The 22,554-nt window shown below is 40.5% G+C and overlaps 1 long non-coding RNA gene across 2 annotated transcripts in view; it reads right to left on the minus strand.

Moving 5' to 3' along the window:
- LOC115935821 (uncharacterized) overlaps positions 1-22,071 on the minus strand; it is a 37,947-nt gene extending 15,876 nt beyond the window's left edge. Inside the window, exons 1-4 of one of the 2 annotated variants that reach the window (XR_010130149.1) lie at positions 21,962-22,071; positions 12,778-16,393; positions 10,873-11,036; positions 2,127-5,816 (exon numbers count right to left, since the gene is read on the minus strand). This is a non-coding gene — a long non-coding RNA (uncharacterized lncRNA). Of the gene's footprint in view, positions 1-2,126; positions 5,817-10,872; positions 11,037-12,777; positions 16,394-21,961 lie in introns of those variants that run through there. The other variant, XR_008668617.2, reaches the window with a different exon arrangement.
- Between the last annotated feature and the right edge of the window lie 483 nt (positions 22,072-22,554).

Genomic DNA, 22,554 nt, shown 5'->3' on the forward strand with positions numbered 1-22,554 from the left:
AGGATAGCAGCTAAGATGCATTGGATGTGAAGTTAAAAGATTTTATCTTACTTTGTACTCTTAAGCTATTGAAGCAAGGTATAGCAGCTTCACTCTTAAAAATAACAATGCAATAAACATCTTTCAAAAGAACTTGTCCAGTATTTTAAAATTTGCCTTAATGATAAATTCCCAGAAACAGAAAAGGTAAATCACTGTCATTTCTAGATGCCAATAAAAAATATAAAAAAGATAGTTTACACCAAGGTCCAAGGGAAGGAGAACCACTGTGTTAAAGAATGAGATGAGGTGAGCCTTCATAGAAAATAAGGGACTTAAATATAAATAATAGGTCAGGATTTAGAGTACAGGGATTGGAAATGATGAAAGTGTCTACTTTCACCAGAGCATTCATTTATTTATGCAAGCAATTAGCACTATTATATGCCAACAATTGTTCAAGATACTGAGAGGACAAGGAGTCATACTAATTTCAATTAATTAAAAAGTTGGCAAACAGAACTTCAATTAGTGATTGTATTCATTGGTCTTTTCTGCTGAAGGGGGTAAAAAAAGCTAATCTTATTTATATATGGAATTTAAAGGGGCTTAGATCAAATCAGGCTTCATTCATTCATTCATTTATTCTTTCTTTCATACTTTTATCATACATTTACTGAGCACTGCTATGGGCCAGGCACTTTGCCAAACACTGGAGATAAAGAGAGATATGACAAAGTTCCCATCCTTCTCATTTTCTTTCCTTTTTTTTTTTTTTTTTTTTGAAACAGAGTATCACTCTGGTGCCCAGGCTGGAGTGCAGTGGTGCAATCTTGGCTCACCGCAACCTCCACCTCCCAGAATCAAGCAATTCTCCTGCCTCAGCCTCCTGAGAAGCTGGGATTACAGGCACCTGCCACCATGCCCGTCTAATTTTTGTATTTTTAGTAGAGATGAGGTTTCACCATGTTGGCTAGGCTGGTCTCGAACTCCTGACCTTAGGAGATCCACCTGCCTAGGCCTCCCAAAGTGCTGGATTATAGGCGTTAGCCACCGCGCCCAGCCCCTTCTCATTTTCATACTCAGGTGGTTAGAGATGTTTAACCTTGTTTAATGTAGTCATCGAAAGCATAAGAAGAACAAAATTCAAAAGATTAAGCAAATTGGGTAGTTTCAGTTGATCAGTCAACTTCTTCCTCTAGAAATTGTGAAAGCAAACACCTTTGCATCTGGGTTTCCTACGAAGAATTTCTCTATCTCCACGTTCAGTCACAGTGGCAGGATTTAGTATGCTGTTTCCTGTCGCCAGGCTATGTTGGCCCCAGAGAAAAGTTGACAATGGTTTGAAAAAGATGAAATCATCACATCAAGCTGAAGGACCTCTCTGTGTAACATTGCTAACTATTGGACTGATCAGAATGTGCTCCCCAGTATTTTGGAGGTATATGTTAGCCCACACAAACCCAACTAACCTATCATAGGAACACTGAGCAAAATCTCCATTTACTATCCTCCTCTCTGGCAGCCAGAAAGCCAGTCATACTCCATTTATTTGAAAAAAAAAAAGGCTTTCCTAGAGTCCTCTCCTTGAAGTAAGATTTATCCAGCTTGTTTACTTAAATAATAATGCCTAAGATCAGACACCAAGTTTTGTTTATTTTGATTACCTTCAATATGCCTGGTACACAGCAATGCTCAATTATTGCTCTTTGAACTGATTTATATAGCTAAAAATATCTGTTATTAGTGATTAAATTTTCCCATTACATGCAGATTTTTTTATCACAGCAAGGTAGAAATGTGATTTAAAGTGATTGGTTTCTGAAGGTCACCTGAACTAATTCAGATTTTAATACAAGTTGCTTCATTTTTTAATGTTTTTTAGCACCTTCTAAATAACCTATGAGTGACAGCAATGAAAATGTCCTAGTCCTAGAATTGGTTGTGACATATCTTTTACTCTAAATTAATAAGCTGCTCATCTAAGACAAGTTCATCTATGCATTCCACTTTCTTCCAAATGGAGAGGTTGACCAACACTATAATCCTTACTAAACGTGTTAATTGAGGAATAGAAAGGTCATTAGGCCAAGAATTCACTGAGATAAACATAACTTAGATACAAGATCAAAACAATTGGGGTCTCCTTATGCATAAATTATTGCTTTTCAATAATGAACCCAAATTTTTTCCCTACTGCCCACATCATTCTCAAGGAGTATTTTCTTTTTTTTAATTTTTTATCTTTAACTTTTATTTTAGCTTCAGGGATACATGTGCAGGTTTGTTACACAGGTAAGTTGCATGTCGCAGGGGTTTGAGGTAAAGATTATTTCATCACCCAGGTAATAAACCCAGTAACTGATAAGGCAGTTTTTCCGTCCTCATCCTCCTCCCACCCTCCACCACCAGGTAGGCCTTGATGTCTCTTGTTCCCTTCTTTGCATGCATATGTATTCAATGTTTAGCTCCCACATACAAGTGAGGACATGCAATAGTTGGTTTTCTTTTTCAATGTTAGTTCACTTAGGATAATGACTTCAAGCTCCATCCACATTCCTGCAAAGAACATGATCTTGTTCATTTTTTATGGCTGCATAGTGTTCCATGATGTATGTGTACCGTATTTTCTTTATCCAGTCTATCAAGTATGGGCATTTAAGTTGATCCATGTCTTTGCTATTGTGGATAGTGCTGCAGTGAACACATGCATGCATGTGTCTTTAAGGTAGAACGTTTTATATTTCTTTGGGTATATACTGAGTCATGGGATAACTGGACCAAATGGTAATTCTGTTTTAAGTTCTTTCAAAAATTGCCAAACTGCTTTCCACAAGGGCTGAACTAACTTATATTCCTACCAGCAGCGTATAAGCATTCCATTTTCTCTGTAACTGCACCAGCATCTGCTATTTTCTGACTTTTCAGTAATAGCCGTTTTGACTGGTGTGAGATGATATCTCACTGTGGTTTTGGTTTGCATTTATCTAATGCTTAGTGATGTTGAGCATTATTGCATATGCTTATTGACCATGTGTATGTCTTCTTCTGAAAAGTGTCTGCTCATGTCATTTGCCCAGTTTTTAATTGGGTTGTTTATGTTTTGCTTGTGAATTTGTTTAAATTCCTTATAGATTCTGGATATTAGACGTTTGTGGTATGCATAATTTGCAAATATTTTCTCCCATTTGGTAGACTGTTTACTCTGTTGATAGTTTCTTTCGCTGTGCAGAAGTCCCTTAGTTTAATTAGGTCCCATTTGTCAAGTTTTGTTTTTGTCTTTGTCATGAAATTTTTGCCCAGTCCTACAGCTAAGGCAGTGTTAAGAGGGAAGTTTATAACACTAAACCCCCACATCAAATAATTAGAAAGATCTCAAATTACCACCCTAACATCACAACGACAGGAATTAGAGAAACAAGAGCAAACCAAGCCCAAAGCTAGCAGAAGACAAGAAGTAACCAAAATCAAAGCTGAACTGAAGGAAATTGAGAAGTGAAAACCATATAAAAGATCAGCAAATCCTGGAGTTTGTTTTCTGAAAAAATTTATTAAGATAGATAGACCACTATCTATACTAATAAAGAAAACAGAAGATCCAAAATAAATGCAATCAAAAATGACAAACGGGATGTTACCACTGACCCCACAGGAAAAAAAAAAAAACCCTCAGAAACTACTATGAACACCACTATGGACACAAGCTAGAAACCTTGAAGAATTGATTAATTCCTGGACACATATAACCTCCCAAGACTGAACCAGGAAGCAATGGAATCCCTGAACTGGCCAATAATGAGTACTGAAATTGAATCAGTAATAAAAAGCCTGCCAAACAAAAAAAAGCCTGGGACCAGATGGATTCAGAACTTAATTTTATCATCTGTATAAAGAAAAGCTAATACCATTCCTACTGAAACCACTGCAAAAAATTCAGGAGAAACTCCTCCCTAACTCATTCTATGAGGCCAGCATCATCTTGATTCCAAAACTTGGCAGAGACACAACAACAACAACAACAGCAACAACAACAACAAAAAAAAAAAAAGAAAGAAAAAGAAAAGTTCAGGGAGTATTTTAAAATTTAGGGATTCACCACAAGTATAACGCTAAGAGGACTGCTACTGGGTTCTGGAGAACGGTACTCCATTACTCCCTAACCACATTTTCACTGCCATAATAGAATGAAGTGAGAAGTAAACCCTCTGGAAGAATTACAATTATTAACAACATTTTTGTTCTACCATTGTTGTAAATTAGTATCACTACTGGAAGCTTTATTGCATGTTAATTTATCTGTATTGCATTAAATAACAGGCACTCTGAAATGCTGCAGAATAGTGAAACAGCCTTGTATATATGCCTTGGAGGCTCCTGTCACTCTGCTTAGGAAGATTACTGACTCAAATCTTCAAATACATTATTTAGCATGAAAGCAGAAGTGTAAGTATTAGAGAAAGAATTGTTTATAATCATATTATAAACAGTTCCATGGCTTGCGCTTCCTTTTGTGACAATATCTTTGATTCTAAAAGCACTGATGTTCTCAAAGCTATAACTAGAAGAAAGTGACTTAATGAAGATACACTTTTAGATATCCACAGTGAAAGAACAATAGTCATAATAGGAAGGTCTTATTCTGCTGTCCAGTCATCCCCCATCTCACATGCTGTTTCCACGGTTTCAAAGAAGTTTCCAATATTTTGAGAGTACATAATTTCAACTTCAAGACACCATGTGACTAAAACTGTGTAAAAACTTTGAAAAGGTCACTGCTAGGTTCTACTTTAGGGTACCACCCAATCCTTTTCACCCCAGTACACACAGATGTATGAAAAATGTATTTACTTATGCTCCTGATACTTTAGAATAAGTTAGCTGAGGAATTTACAACCCAAAATTGGTAGATCCTCAGGGATCCATGCCCAGATGATTGCCTCCTTTTAGAATGCATCTAATTTCAATGTGAGGGTAAATTAATTATCTTCCCCCTCCACGTTCCTCCTCCACTTGACACAGGCCAATTTGTACTGGAAGGTGAAAGTGGCAAAGCAGAAGGGGTGATCAATAGCATGTTATACTGGGCTACGGGAAATCTGATCCCCACGGGACTCAGATAGCCAAAGAGGGCAAGAAGTTAATGGGGGCAAGATAGCAAATCTACACTATAATTTAATTTGCAAGTTAAAAAACTGACTATTTTGCCAAGAAGTCTTTTATTCCATTTTCTTCAATAGCAGAAATCCATGATTATCAGTCTTTCATCCAATTTGAATTAAATACACATAGAGAACAGAGAACTAAAACCCAAGAGGGATTTTATTTTAATTTGACAAATATTTTAGTGGATTTAATAAAATAAATTATTGTTCCAGAAATGTTGTGGCTTTGCATAGGAATCAAAGTGTCACTCTATTTTTAAATGCTCATATAAAATCTATGTCTAGAAATTAAATCAAAATAGACTAAACCAACATTCATTCAAATATTTGGAGTATAACTACATGTACTGATCACTATTCTTAAGGCCAGGGATATAAAGATACAAGATAAAGGATGTACTGAAGGCCTCAATGAACTTACTGTTGAGAGAGGAAGATGAGTCGAACAGATTATAAACAGTATGCAATGTGTATCTCTAAATCAGGAATACTTATAATATCTACTTCATTGTAAAAATTAAATAACATATAAATTATTTAGCCAAATACCTGGTACATAGTAATTTGAATAAATATCAGCCTCTGATGGTGATCACAACTGTGATGATGATGAGGAGGATGATGATATGGTGATGCCACCAGCCCAAGAATTTATAGGAACATTGAGGACATAGACTGCAGATTGAGAAAGAATTTGTAAAAGAAAAGATTAAGTGGTATAAACATAAGCTAAATTTTTAACGATGGATAAGAGACATAATTCAATAAGATAAGGAGTTGAGGGGAGTAATAAAAATGACCTAGATAGATAAAACAGAAGCTTTGAAGGCAACCCCCTTCCCCTGAGAAGTTTAGAATCCCTTCTGCATCTTGGAGCAGCCCTATACTAGACACCTAGTACCTGAATCCTCTCTGGAGCTGATACTGGCGGAAGTGCCCAGACACCTTGAGGAACCCTTGTATCTGGATATGAAATCCAATTTACATGTGTCCCCCTTTACATTCTGGTAAGAATCTTTTATATGATGTATTTAATAATATCAAGTGTATCAGTAAACACTTTGTTTGGTCTTTCCTATTTATATGAGAACCATTCATCCTGTTATTTCCATGTATAAATCTGTCTTTATTTAAGTAAATGTCATGTAATGTCTTCCAATCTTAACTGTAGTATACATTGCTTTATTCTACTATTTTTGAACATATATACTTCAATATATTCTTAAATAAATGTATATTCATTTATTCAGCCATACTTTACTGTTTACCTATGCCTATAACACACTAGATACAATGCTCCACATATTTGTAAAAGTATAACACACAGTAGAGAAACAAGTTATTTTTTTCATATAGTTTGAAAACACTTAATCATCTAGATCTATACTAAATGCTAAAAGAAACTCTTAAATCAGGAAAAAAATATAGGAAAGTCTTATCCAATCAAATAAGCATTTTATAAAACTACTACAAAACAGTGAAAAACATATCCCAGACCACATACTCCAGAACATACTCTATTATGCATAATAATTTAGAAGGGGTTCAGAAAGTAATATGGAAAGTCAAGCTCAACAGATAGTGTTGTAAGTATTGGTTTGGAACTTGGAAATATGTGAAATTAATCTTCATCCTATATGAATCCTAAAAACATAAATTCAAGATACATCAGAGTGTGCAGGATATTTTCTTTTCTCCCTCCAAATTTTCTCTATCCTTAGTTACCCAGCTTTGAACCTCAAGAGCTTAACAGCCCTTATTAATGCGGCTACATTCCCCTTTAGCTTCCAGTGGGTTTGACCAACAGAAGACTCCAGCAGAAGACCATAGAGTAGAAAGAGAACAGGAGCAAGGATTGATTCCTATGGCTTTCTCTGCCATGTCACCGCAGGTTAGTTAAGCTCCTATACGAAAGTGATGGTCCCTGTCAGGTGGCCTGGCCTTCAACTTCCAGTAACTTCTCTCTCTCCCGATTCTCTCAGGTTTGGGGCTGGTAACAGGACCCCATCAGTACCAACTCTGGAGCACTGCACCATCTCTTATTCATTTCTTTTTCCCCTCCCCACACCATTGTCTGTCATCTCCTATAAAACACTCTTCAGTTACACTATTTGAGGTGCTATTTGCTGCCAGAACCTTCACTTATACAGCAATATATAGGAGCTTGAGACAGACGGTACCCCTAGGTGGAAAAGGTCTATAATTTTATGTAAAACTTGCATACAGTGTTATTTTTGCTCTTGAACAGGCCTATAGTTAATGCAATAAGATTAGACATCAAAATTATTTGTTAATTATTTGTAAGCCATACACTTAAAAGTTCCATTAAATTTCATACTTACACCACACACAACATAGTGTACAATCAATGTCTCCAGGGTTACTAAAGAAAACTTTGATATTCATCACTTTTTATTTACATGATGAGAAACATTTGATGTCAGTGGAGAACTGATTCATCTATGGGTCAGAGGTGGAAAAAAATTCAAAATTCTCCAAGTCAAGTTCTTCCTTTCCATGTGACCTCACATGTCCTTAAGAATGTCTTCATGACTGCATGGAATCAGTAATGACTTCTCTCTCTTTACGTAACAGATCAAAGTCATATGGGAGCAAGAGTTTATCTGGATACACTCAACTCTTTCAGGCAAATGGAAAAATATTTGTGAAACTTCCATTTGTGAAGGTCCAGAGGTCCTAAGATACTTTACATTTTCAGAAAATTAAAGCAGCTGAGAAGCAGAGGAGGAGGGATACATCTAGAAAGACAGACAGTGGCTAAATCATGCAGGGCTTTAGAGATGATGTTAGAGATTTTCTATTGTATTCTAAGAGTCACAGAAAGACTTTAAAGTAACAAGACAGACCTCAATTTTAAAAGCTAATTCTGCTACCAGATACCAGGAAAAATTACAAAGCCGTAGTAGTTAAAATATCATGGCATTGTTGCAGGAATAAATGAGTAGCTCAATAAAACAAAACAGAATCTAGAATCACTCCTAAAATTATGGAAATATAGAATATGCTAAAAGTAGAATTTCAAATTACAGAGTATATGGCAAGCTATTAAATAAAGTGTGTTAGGACAATTGACCTGACAGTTGGAAAAAGTTAAGTCACAATCTTACTCTGTGTATTGATTATGTAACTGCTATGAAAGATAAACCCTAAAATCTCAGTGGCTTAAAGCTATTGAAAGAAGTTTCTCTCTTGCTCACATAGAGTCAAAAATGGATGTTCCTGATTGGTGTATGACTCTTCTCTAAGTGGTAATTCTGGGATCTAAACTCTTTCAAATTTGACTCTATCATCTTCAACACCTGGCCTCCAAGACCATTTGGGAAGAGGATAGACACAGAGGATCTCTCTTGAAAGATTTTTATGAGCCAAGACTGGAAGTGGTATACATTACTTCTATTCTCATTCCATGGTACAGTTTAGTCACAGGGCCTCACTCAACTGCACAGAAGACTGGGAAATAAAATCTAACTATGTACATACAAAGAAAATGAGATAGATGTGGTGATTACCTAGATCTCAGCCATACCCTATGTTACATACAAATTAAAATTAAATTACATGTGAATTAAAACCTAAAGTAAAAAAAACCTATGAAAATACAAAAAAAATTTAAGAATATTTTTATAATCTTGATCTGAAAAAGTCCTTCTTAGGCAAGAGACATAAAAGAAATAATACAGAAAAAATTAAGGAAAAAAATGACAGATTTGACTAGATCAAAATTAAAAATTTCTCTATCACAAAAGAAAAATATAGAAAATAAACATTTCTTAAAGGACATATTTGCAAAACATACAGCAGAAAAAAATTATAATAGCCAAACTGAATAAAGATGTTCTAAAAATCATTTTTAAAATAATTTAGTACAAAAATCAACAAGAAAAATTAAGGAAATTCACTGGGCCAAAATACATGTGAAAAGATGTTCAAATTCAAATTCACCATTTTAGGAAAAACAACAAAAAGATTTAAATACTATTTATCATTTTTTCCCATCGAATATGCAAAGATATCCATTATTAATGATGAAATAAACCCGACCAAACTTTGATGGAAGTGTAAGCTGGTACAGAGTTTTTGGAAGGGAAATTCAGGAATACATATCAATATTTAAATTGTTCTAGCAATTCCACTTCCAGGATCCATTCTACAGAAATACAAATGTGCACAAAGGTTTTGTTTAGATAAATGTGAGAGAGTGATAGAGTGAGTGAAGATAGAGAAGGAAAAAAGAGGGAAAGGAAAGAAAACTAGAGGAATAAATTAGGAGATAATTATGGATATAGAAGTTCATTGCAGAATTATTTGTAATATAGAAAAAGAGTTGTCTTATTTCATTCAGGCTGCTATAACAAAATACCACAAATGGCATAGCTTATAAGCAGCATGAATTTATTTCTCACAGTACGGAAAGGCAATTCCAGGATCAAGTCACCCGCAGATACACAATCTGGTGAGGGCCCCCTTCCTGGTTCATAGATAGCCTTCTTTTCACAGTGTCCTCACATGGCAGAAGGGGCAAATGACTCCCTTGGTCCTCTTTTTTTTTATTTTATTACTATTATACTTTAAGTTTTAGGGTACATGTGCACAACATGCAGGTTTGTTACATATGTATACATGTGCCATGTTGGTGTGCTGCACCCATTAACTCGTCATTTAGCATTAGGTATCTCCTAATGCTCTCCCTCCCCTCTCCCCGCACCCCACAACAGTCCCCGGTGTGTGATGTTCCCCTTCCTGTGTCCATGTGTTCTCATTGTTCAATTCCCACCTATGAGTGAGAACATGCGGTGTTTGGTTTTTTGTCCTTGCGATAGTTTGCTGAGAATGATGGTTTCCAGTTTCATCCATGTCCCTACAAAGGACATGAACTCATCATTTTTTATGGCTGCACAGTATTCCATGGTGTATATGTGCCATATTTTCTTAATCCAGTCTATCATTGTTGGACATTTAGGTTGGTTCCAAGTCTTTGCTATTGTGAATAGCGCTGCAATAAACATACATGTGTGTGTGTCTTTATAGCAGCATGATTTATAGTCCTTTGGGTATATACCCAGTAATGGGATGGCTGGGTCAAATGGTATTTCTAGTTCTAGATCCCTGAGGAATCGCCACACTGACTTCCACAATGGTTGAACTAGTTTACAGTCCCACCCCTGTTGGTGTTTTCTTGGCTCATTTCCCTCTTTGATCCCCCACAGTTCTAAACAGATATTGTGACGCCAGAAGTGATGGTTGGATTTTTTGTTATATTTTGGAGTAGGCTTTCAGTTCTTGGATCTAAAATATTTGAAGGTTAGAATAAGAATTCTTAATTCCTGCCATCCGGGCAAGACTTTACAGATCTCAAATCCTTTCACATTCTTGTTCTCATATGATCTTCACAAAGCTGTGGTTTAGGTAAGGCAGGGGGTATCACACCTGATTCAGAGATGAGGAAACTCCAGGATTTGAACCCAGGCCCCCTAACAACACATCTGGGCTCTGCCCACTCCACTCTGTCTCTGAACTGAAGATGAAAGGAAATCTATTCGCTGACCAAGTAACCTATCTATGTTATTTCCTCCATGCCAGCCTGTCTACAAATTAGCTAAAACATGCCTTTCTCCTGGTTTTCATTAATCACCAGCATCAAAGAAGACAGTTGCTAGGAACATGCCGCTATCCAGCATGACTTGTCTCAGATCTGCCTCTTAAAGCTTACCTGGTGTTTTTGGGAAGCATCTTGGAGCAGGGGTACCACGTGCAGCCCTGGTGGGCAATGCGTTGGCAAAGGAGGCTTCTCTCAATTGTTCTTCAGGCTCCTCCGGGCTCTTGGATGTCACTGCTTCTGATGAGCTGATGTTCTGCCCAGTTCTCGTCACAGCACTGAAAAACTCAGAGAAAAGGCAAACTTCCAGCAAATATTTACCTAAGAAATGAAAGCAAGCAGGCAGCCCATTTCCTCATTCCAGAACACTGCTCACTATTCAGCTCTTCCTCCCCTTCTCATGCTGCAAATGTAGGACTTACACTCCTATTTCCTCTCTCCTGGGCTCTTGCTGGCCCTTTCAAGCTCCTGCTGTGGGCACCATCCCCCTGAGCTGTCAGAGTTTCGCCCAGCAGCCATGGACCCTTTGGTTAGCTGTAAAAATTATTACAGGAAATAAACTAGGACTCCGCCTTAAGGCAACACACTAGGACCATGGGCTTCCAGATTCTCTTGGAAACAAAGCAGCCCATTCGCGAGGAGAACAGGCCAGAGACAAGTTCAGAACTGAATTCCAACCACATGGCAGGACACGCTAGCTGTCCACCAGGTGTTCCTGCTCCCTTTCCGTAAAGTAAGGATCTTTTCATCCCAGGCCATACTTCCCAGCCACCCCAGCATCTAGGGACAGACATGGACTAGGTCTCACCCATGGAGTGTGAGCCAAAGTGATGTGTGTCACTTCTAGGCCAAGAAGGCCAAGGAAGAAGCGTGTCTTTCCCACCTTCTCCTTCCCCATCTGTTGGTTGGACTCTAAGGCTCTGAAGGATATAGAATCACAGGATGGAAGGCATCTGGGTCCATGAATCACCATGCAGACAAAACTGTCCTCTACACAGGCTGTCCTCTCACAGACTAGTGCATGAGCAAGAAGCAAAGTTCTATTGTAATAAGCGGGTGAAGAGTGGGGCTTATTTGTTCTAGCAGCTGGTGTTACCACAGCCGACACAGCACAGAATGTAGAGGACTTGCAAGCACCATGTGGTCCATCCTTTATTTTAAGGATAAAGCTTCATTTTGATGTAATTACCTCTTTAAATGTCCTATCTCCAAATACAGTTACATTCTAAGGTACTGAGAGTTAGGGCTTCAACACAGGAATTCAGGAGGGAGATACAGTTCAGTCCATAACACCCCTGATTGAATCAGCCATGGCGGAGTAGGAGACAGTCATGGAGGCAGTAAATAGACACCATAACTGACAAACCCAGGCCATTTGTGTTTGCCAACCCTGACCTCTTCACTCCTGCCTGGAGTGGCTCCTCCCACCTCTACTGATCGGCCTCACTCTTGTTCATTAAATCCTGCCTCAAGCAGAATCTGCATGAAGTATCTTCTGATCACTGTGATGCAATATTCTGTCTGGACTTGGCCTACATCCTTTTATGTCATAAGTTTATTTGTTCATTTAACACATACTTATGGAGAAATAGTCAGGTGCAGTGGTTCCAAGTGTGGACTTGAGGGCCAACTCCATCATTTACCAGCTGTGTAACTTCAAGCAAGTTTCATTGTTAACCTCCCTGAGCCTCAGTTTTATCTAAGATAAGCTATGACCACCTTATGGACAGTGGGGCTGAAATGAGCTAGTAGATATAAAATACTTGGCAGGGTACCTGACAGACAGTAAGCACTCAGTGAACATTGGCTATCATTGGGAGCCAACTATGTGCCAGGTACTGAGCACACAGTCACAAAGTCACAGCCCCCTTCTAGGCCAGAGTGGCTTGGAAGCCACAGCTAGATCTGATTCAGCATGATATCTGGGATACAGGGGAGGCCCCATACATAGTTATTCTCAAAATGAAAATGATGAAAGAAAAAAGAGGATGAGAAATACAAAGATTGAGTACAACATACCTCTTTTGCTGAATGTCTAAAAGCAAAGAATCACTGTAAAATGCATTTCCTCTGAAACCAGGCTGTCTCCTTCACTGATAGAAGCAGTTCTTGGTACATCTTCGTCACATGGTTCATAGAAAAGAATTGCAAAGCTCTTCTCCTTCTAGGCACACGGAGATGCTATCTCTTCCAGGAGTGCCCATCCACAACGTGCTTCCTGGCTCCACTTCCCAGACTTCAAATGGATATTTTAAATTCTTGGATGATTGTGGCAAGTTTCCTCATAATCTTACAATTCCTCTCTTCATACCATTAAGGAAGAGTCATTACTGAGTTGTCACTAACCACTCTGGGGACATTGGGAAGGCAGCCATCTTAAAGTGGGGGAAAATAAAAAGCTAAGACATTGGCTTTAAAATGCTTAAATTCTGGACATTGGTTTTAAAATGCTTAAATTCTGGAAAATTTGGTTCATAGTAGTAAAGATTTACTTCTGACGGGCTGTCATGCTCCAGGCTTGGACCCTTTTGAAACCAGCATGATAGATTTCATTTCCCTTCTCTTGGGCTTTCTCATTTTTGTGTTGAACTCAAACATAGAACTTGACATGTATCTCCAGGACATTTCAACATTTGATTTCTCTTCACCATGCTAAGCTATGCAAGCCTTTTTGAACATTGCTTTTCCTATCCAACGTATATTAATTTCTTTGGGGGCATTTGAATACTCTGAGTTCATCTAGGTTACCGATAAAAACAGTGACCACAACAGAGCCCTGTAGCACTCCACTACAGACTTTTTTCCAGGAGTTAATGCAATGGTGCTGCAGTTGGCAGAGAGTGAGGAAAGAGATTACTGACTGCACCAGACCCAGGTTAGGAAGAGTTACTGTACTGGGGCCCTGTATGTAGCAGGGTTCACAGCCTGGGTGATGTCACAGAAGGAAATTCAACACTGTATCACAAAGGTTGTGCTTGTTTCCTGAGTGTTGTAAGCTTATCACAGGCCAGCTTCTAGTTATTCTCTAGAGATATGGTTTAATTACTAACTTTAGAAACAAAAAAACTCAGATATCTAGAAGACCTAATGCAATTTCTTCATGAAGTTATGAAAGGAAAATCTATCTCGGACCCTCACTAAGCTAAAGGGAAAAGTCAAGCTGGGAACTAAGTCAGGCAAATCTACTTCCCATTTTATTTCTAAATAAGATAGCTACAAAGCGTCAATTAAAAAAAAAGCTACATACCTTTCTCATAATTTACCCACAAGGAAATTCTCTGTGGGCCTCAGGGTCTTTACCCTAAAACAGTTCTGTTGAATTTCACCTTGGCTATGTAAATTGATGGCTTATCTTCACACGTGCAGTACAAAGGACAGACAGAACCTAAAGTTATCCCTTTGTTCACCCCAGACAAATGCATATCTGATTGCTTCCTCTACCCTATTTATGTAAAAGTGCAGATTCACTGAGCCAGACTAAGGGATAAGTGACTATTCCTCTACCCTCCTCTCACATGTAAACTGTGTATTCGGGGAAAGGCTAATCAGACACTCAAAAGAATGCAACCATTTGTCTCTTATCTACCTATGACCGAGAAGCCCCCACTTTGGCTTGTCCCACCACACCAGACAGAACCAATGTACTTCTTACACATATTGATTGATGTCTCATCTCTCCCTAAAATGTATAAAACCAAGCTGTGCCCTGACCACCTTGGGCACATGTCATCAGCACCTCCTCAGGCTGTATCACAAGTGTGTCCTTAACCCTGGCAAAATAAACTTTCTAAACTGACTAAAACCTGTCTCCGATATTTTTGGGTTCACAAAGTAATATCAATGGCTTTCTGGGACAGATAGAGTTTTGACTTGGGACTATTTTTCTCTCTTTGACAAGGAATGAAAGCAACCTATATTCTGATCCTGCTCCTTCCCTGTTCTCTAACAGGTTTGCTTTCCCTCTGCTAGTAGAAGAAAGACAATCTTTTTAGCTGGGCATTCAGCGACCTTTGTAATCTATCCCCAACTAATCTTTCCAGACTATTCTAGAGAAAACTCAACTCTGGATAAGCCCACAGGAGAGCTGGGACTAACCTCTCAGGCCTATCCACCTCCCCTGTCTTCACTCATTCATTCACATCACAAATATTTACAAAGTACTTATGTACCAAGGACTATGCTAGTCCCTGAGGATAAATGCTCTTGGGACACACCTTGTTTCTTCTTCCCAGGGAGGACAAGATCCTGGCTTCAGCACAGTATTCACCCTAGGGAGAGTTTTAGTGTTTTGCAATTTCACACAGACAGAATTCAGATCACAAAGGAAGAGATTACTGCATCAGAAAGCTGGCTGTGACCAATTACCATGATGGGGCCTGGGAACAGGCAGGAGCAGAAGATCAGATTCTGCAAAGGCCATTTTTAGAGCACCAGGAGTGGGACCCATTTAAACTGAAGGCCAACCATGTATAAGAAAGAGCTCTGGGCTGACATACCCAGAAACTTGGGTGCTTGCCCCAGCTCTGCCCTGAAGAGCTGTGTGACTTTGAATGAGTCCTTTCCTATTCTGTGCTGCAGGATGGAAAGTGAATATGGCCCCCAAAGACCCCTTTTTACCTGACTCAGTGCAGGTGTCATCTCTGAAGCTTTCCATGACCTCCCTCACCAACCTATTGCTTCAGGCAAACCTCTGAACATTCACTGACTTCTGTATGCATTTCTGTTCTCTCCACCTGATAGACGGCTCCTTATTCCAGCACTGTGGCTTGTAATTATTAGGAAATACATATTGAATTCAGAAATAAGAAACATCATCATTTCTAGATCTGTAATTCCAGCATTACCCACAAGGTGGCAATTTCCTACACGTGGTCCCAGCACAAACCTTACATTTGGATAGAAGCCCCAGGAAGAGCCAGGTGCAGTGGCTCATGCCTGTAATCCCAACACTTTGGGAGGCCAAGGCAGGAGGACTGCTTGAGTCCAGAAGTTCAAGGCTCCAGTGAGCCATGATTGCACCACTGCACTCCAGCCTGTGAGACAGAGGAAAGGAGAACCAGAAGGACTTTCCAAAAGGCTCATCCTCTGGCCCCTGGTGGGTACGTGCTGTCCCCTTCCCCTCCACTTGTGAAGTGTCCGTCTGTCAGAAAGCAATACAGGCCTGCTCTACTGTGGCCAAGCCTAGGTTGCACTATTTCCAAGCTTCTCAGCTGGCCAGGAAAGACTGGTGGTCTGGCTCTTACTGACCTCTCAGGCTTCCCCTCCTATGTCTCCACACCCCACACAGCACTGCAGCTGTGCTGAGCTTGCTCCTGCTCTTGACTGTGCTTTCCTCTCTCTGGTCCTCATGCCTTCCCATACACTGTTCCCTCCATGTGGATTCCCCTTCTCTATCATCCCTCCAGGCCAACACCTACTGGCTCTCTGAGATTTAATTTAGGAAGTGCTCTGTCCAGGAGCTTTCCTTGAGTCCCTTTTCTCCAAATACTCTTCAGCAGTAACATTCATTGCACTGAAATTGCTTCCCTATCCATCCTACCTGGGCCACCTTCTTGAGCACACAGAGCATGGCTTCCTCAGCTACTCCCCAGTGTCCAGCACAGGCCAGGTGTACAGCGAGCCTTCTGAGAGCTTGCTGGATAAAGAACAAATGAGTCAATGCATCAGTGAATCTACAGATTAGGAATGTGATGTGGCAAGATGAACTGAGACCTGTACCCCTCCCCAGTATGGGAGAAATTTGAGAATAAGTGGGGGAAGAAGCTACAGCAGGTCCTTGAAAAAAGTTGTCACATTCAACGTGATTTTTTTACAACATTGATGAGAAAAAAGGAAACCACCTCCAGCCAGGACCACTGTCTGTGTGGAGTTTGCACATTATCCTCATGTCTGTGTGGGTTTTCTCCAGGAGATGCCTGAAGATGTGCACCACTGAGGGGAACTGGCGTGTCTGCATGGTCCCAGTGTGAGTGACTGTGGGTGTATGTGAGCGTGCCCTGCGATGGTCAGGGTCAGTTCCTGCCTTGTGCTCTGAGCTGCTCAGATAGGGTTCAGCTCTCGCAACCCTAAGTAATACTTATCTTTTTCTTATTAATTTTTCTTAAATGTACCTATAGTTCACATTCATTTTAATGTTTATGATTAGAAGTATTTGGGGTTTTTATTTAGAAGTTTGGTAATGTTTTTATAACCAGAAATATGCCATAGGAACTTAACCTCTTGTCTGTATCAATGAGCCTACGTAAAATTGGTTTTGTTATACGTTGTCTCACTTAAAGTCAGTTTCCAAGAACCTATCCATGGTGTTAAAGAAGGACTTGCTGTGTAATTTTTTGTTGATCTGGATCAGAAAGCAATCAAGTGCTCTTAGCACAATAATGGTACATTATTATTTTGAAAGGAAAAAGGCCAAAGACATGAAAAAGGGGGCAGGTGCTTTCCTCCTATGAGACTAGGCTGTGCTGCCTTCTAAGAAAGTGAATTCTCCCATTGGCAAGATGAATTCTCTTTCAATTATTTGTGAGGAAACTGGCAGCAGATATTTTACCCTCCTGGTCAGAAAGGAAGTTCCAGGGCCTTCCACTTTGTGTCACAGAGCTGATGCTGGGATTTTGCTGGTTGCCAAGTGCATCTATTCTATTTAGGAAGTGGGAAAGTAACCACAGGATGTGTGCTCTGTGATCTGAACTTGGACCCTGAGTGCTGTATTCCCCGACTTTGACTGTGGGCTATTGTGATTCACTCTCGTAAACGGTCAGAGGTCCCTCTGGGGAGGGCTTACAGGATGGTTTATAGGACACATTTGTAAAGAGTCCTTCTTTAAGGGGACCCAGCTGTCCTTTCAAAGAAGAGGCTCTGGGTTAATACTAGGTCTGAAAATGGACAAGAAATTCTGGCTGTCCACTGTGGTGACTGAAATCAGCTTCTAGACACCAGATATGGAGTTTTCCCTGTTACATAGAGCACACAGCATTTTAGTAAGATGCCCATCTCTTTCAGTCCTAGGGACACTGTGACAACTGGCCAATGACAAGATTCCTGTGAGTCAAGACACAGTGATGTCCACCATTTTACTCCATTTTACTGCCCATTACAGTGTATGTGCCCTGCTCTGCCCTTGGCAGTTGGATGCTACCACTTGGCCTCTGCTATTCTGGGACCCCATGATTCCCAGTGGATTAAGGAGCCCATCACAGTGGTGTCATCTCTTATCTTCATATGTGGCCAATAGAGGAGAGCCACCACCAAGTCTTCAAGGATAGTAGTGGTCCCCTCGCTAACGAATTTCCCAATGTCATAGTGAAGGGAATGTCCTCTGGGCCCCCTTGGAGAATGTAGTGGTTGGGTGGGTGAGTGTGCGAGTTGTCTATAACAAATCTATTCCAACATCTCCCTAAGCCTTTTTATCCCATCCCCTACAACACACCAAGGATGTTCTGGCACCTCAATGTCTTTAAATATAGGTCACCATTGAGTCCCAGTTCCACTCATACACCTAAGTAAACTATAGAGCCCCTTCCCCCTGCACAAATCAACACACTGAATCCAGAATCTCTGATCAGTGTGCTTGTATCAATAAATTTGACTTGATGCTAAGTTCTATTCTGCTTTCCTTGGTCTAACACCCTAAGAATCTATTCACGCACATATTCTCCAGGTTTCTACAATGTAATGTATCAAAATCTTGCCATTTTTTTGGTGTAGAAGCTAAATCTTCCCAAGGTAAACCTTGTATGTGCCCTACTCAAGTACATAGAGTTCTGATGTCAGTTGAGAGTCTAGTGGCCACAAGCCCTAGGTTTTGAGGAGAAAAGGTATCCCTTGCAAGGCAACTGCCTTGGGTGATCTTAACACAGGGTCCTTAAGCAAGGGAAAGAGAGTCTTCTCAGACATGACAGGCAAGCTGCTTCCATTGGCAAAGGAAGCTCAGAATGATTCAAGCGTTCAGGATTCTCAGCTTCATCTGAGTCCACCCAGATTTCTCCATTCCAAGTCTCAGGTTCTCATTCCCTAACTTTCACATAAGAGACTGGAAAGCCTGTGAATTCAACTTATAATTATGCAACACACACAATTACATTTTTTGTGTCATTTTCAGCAATACTGACCCTGTAGCTACATGAAATGTATTCTTATTTATCATTTAAATAAATAATTTGTATGATTATTGAAGCATATTTATAGTTAAGCTTTCTAGTTCTCTGATTGTGACCCATCTTTGACAGTTGTTTCCTGGGACCACTCCTGGTTCTATTAGCTAGATCACTCAGGCCTAGTCAGATGACAAATAGAATTCATTTCTCTTTTTTTCTTTTTCAGGCATGCAACAGCTCTGTTCCCCAGGCTGGAGTGCAGTGGCCTGATCACAGCTCACTGCAGTCTTGAACTTCAAGGCTCAAGTGATCCCCCCACCTCAGCCTCCTGGGTAGCTGGAGGCGTGTACCACCATGCCCAGCAAACTTTACATGTTTTTGCTAGTAGAAAAGAGGTCTCACTATGTTTCCCAGGCTGTTGAAGTCCTGGCACAATCCTCCCCACAAACCTTGGGAGGTACAGGGATTACAGGCATGAGCCACTGTGCCAAGCCTACAAATGGAATGTAATATAAAGAATTATTGGGCCAGGCGTGGTGGCTCACGCCTCTAATCCCAGCACTTTGGGAGGCCGAGGCGCGTGGATCACCTGAGGTCAGGAGTTCGAGACCAGCCTGACCAACATGGCGAAACCCTGTCTCTACTAAAAATACAAAAATTAGCCGGGCGTCATGGCACGCACCTGTAGTCCCAGCTACTCGAGAGGCTGAGGCAGGAGAATCGCTTGAACTCAGGAGGTGGAGGTTGCAGTGAGCCAAGATAATGCCACTGCACTCCATCCTGGGTGACAGAGCGAGACTCCGTCTCAAAAAATAATAATTAAAAAAAAAAAGAATTATTGGCTGGGCACAGTGGCTCATGCCTGTAATCTGAGCACTTTGGGAGGCTGAGCTGGGTGGATCACTTGAGTTCAGGAGTTCAAGACTGGGCTTGACAACATGGCAAAACCCTGTCTCTACAAAAAAATACAAAAATTAGCCAGGCATAGTGGCAAATGCCTGTAGTCCCAGCTACTCAGGAGGCTGAGGCAGGAGGATGGTTTGAGTACACGAGGCAGAAGTTGCAGTAAACCAAGATCGTGCTACTGCATTCCAGCCTGGGCAGCAGAGCCAGACCCTGTCTCAAAAAAAAAAAAAAAAGAAGAAGAAGAAGAATTATTAACTAGGTAACTTGGAGGTAGCAACTGTGAAGCAGCTACCACCATTAGGGCTAAGAGAACAATGGAAATGGTTGGAATGACTAAAACTTAGACGCATATAAGAGGGATCCTTGGAGCTCAAACTCAGACCTCTGCAGGGTGTGCCACTAGGCTGACGCTAGTGTCACTGAGCTTGGAGAAAGAACCCCAGGGGGGCTGGGGCAGTTCATTCTGGGTGGGCCTGAACTCTAAAATCTTATCAGCACTGTGTGAGCCCCAAATCTCTGCTCAGCTCTCACCTCCCAGCAGCCTCCCTCAAGTCTTGCCCTGTACTTGTGCAGTACAGGGTCAGCCAAAGGTCTAAGACTTGTGGGATTCCCTCTCTGTGGTTCCTCATTTTCTGTCCTAGATCCCCAAATCTCTGCCTTAGTCCTGAATTCTGATGTCTACCTCTTCTGTCCAGTGAGACCACTTGGCCTCCACCTCCCTGCAGAGTGGCCTGGAAAGAGTCCCCAGGGAGAAAGCTTGGGTAGATGTGGGGCTCACATTGTGTACCCCCTGACGCTCTCAAGGATCACAGCTCTGTATTAGAACACTGTCCAGTGCCTGTCCATAGCTGTTTTCTTTAATTTGTCCAAGTTATATAGTGGTTTACAGCAGAACAGCAAATCCTCTATCATTCTTTTCTGTCTGCTCAGTATCTGAATTCCCATCTTTGCAGAGTTCTACATCTTGCTACATCCCCTTGCGTGCAATATTGAAGTGAAATCTGTCTCCCTAAAAATCCCATCTGTCATTTATGGAACTTCCCTCTAGAAATTCACCTTGCCTTCTGCTCTGTAATCGCCCACCAGAGGTCTGGAGAAAGGGCTTTCACCTTCCTTTAGCTTGGAGAAGACTATCTATGATTGCCCTGACTGTTAAAGCTTGAGGTTCAAATCCATGGCCTATTTATGGAGTGGCCTTTGCTCAACTGAGCTTCTGTTCTCTTCCTCTGTGCTGGAAGCTCCCCAAGGACAGAGAACATCTGCCATTTATCTCTACGTTCAAGGGAGGAATTAATGGATGGGACATTCATACCCACTTCAGCAGCTGCCGGGTGGGCACACATCTGCTCTGAATGGGGGATTGGCTAGTCTCCCCTGTGTTGTGTTTGTGTTCAGGCTGGAAGCTGAAGAGGAAGAAAATCACACCCATTCTTGTTGCCTAATTACGTACCCGGGTGCATGGGATCTCTCCACCTGCCAGACAACAGAGGCACCTCAACCCCCCTTCCCGACTGGGAGAATTTGTCCCTACTTTTTCCTATCATCTTAGGGGGCCCACAGGTGTGGCCCACAGTGTTAACTGGTACTCTGGGAACCAGAGACATGAAAGAACACAAATGCCTCTGCTGGGCTATGGGCTTGCGGGCAATTTTAAAAGGAAATAGACATAGCTGATCACCTTCAAAGCTTGAGAATGTTTTCTCCACCCAGATACAGGGGCTTTGATGCCACAGGCTCAGTGTTGGAAAATGAGTCTTCTGATTTAATTCTCAAGGAGTCATTATGTATACATAATACTCTCCCTACCATTTAAAAGGAATGTAGATCATATGTAAATGTGCCTCTGTGAGATTGTGTATCCTAACCTGCATTAAGCACACATTAATTTCATTATGACACCGTTCACTTACTCCTCCTTTAATGTCTGCATAAAAAGCAGGAAAATCATTTCTGTACACATTTATTTCTCAATCATGACCATGTTTTGTCCAGTACAGGTCTCAGGGTCGGGCACTGTACTACAGGAATGGTGGCTCAGTTTGAGGTAACCAAACGTGAACTCCCCTGACCCCTACTTCTGACCCCCTCCATGCTCCTTGCCAAGACTCATTCTTAAACTCCTTCTTTGACAAGGACCTCACTATCTCTGGAGCAGCCTGATCTCTCTTTGGACAACTATGAACCATTAGAAAGTTTGAACTTACCAGCAAAGTTGTCCCTGAAAAGCAGCATGGAGTTCGCTTATCTCTTTTGTTGGCAAATCCTGCTTTGTTCATTTAACATTATAAGTGTTTCCTTCTCATAGTGAGACCCCATCTCTGAAAAAAAAAAAAAATGTTTAAATTAGCCAGGCGTGGTGGTGCTCACCTGTAGTCCTAGCTACTCAGGAGGCTGAGCGGGGGAGGATGGCTTGAGGCTCAGGAGTTTGAGGCTGCAGTGAGCTATGATCATGACATTGCACTCCAACCTGGGCAGCAGAATAAGGTACCATCTCTTTTTTTTTTTTTTTTTTTTAAAAGGGTTTCCTTCACATCATTAAAAAAATCTTAAATTTTTGCATGTTTACACATTCACATATTTACAAATATGCCATTACATTAGATGTGCACTTTTTAACTGCTATTTTACTAAACAATGTATTATAAACATGTTTTCATTTCTATTAACCCATATTTTCTTTCTAATTGTTAATGCCTGCATAATCCTCTATTGTTAGATGTACCATAATTTATTTAATGATTGCCTCTCAGTGGGCATTTAGGTCGTTAACTTTTTTTATTTTTATTTTATTTATTTA

Source organism: Gorilla gorilla, chromosome 13 (genome assembly GCF_029281585.2).
Source record: "Gorilla gorilla gorilla isolate KB3781 chromosome 13, NHGRI_mGorGor1-v2.1_pri, whole genome shotgun sequence".
Classification (NCBI taxonomy): domain Eukaryota; kingdom Metazoa; phylum Chordata; class Mammalia; order Primates; family Hominidae; genus Gorilla; species Gorilla gorilla.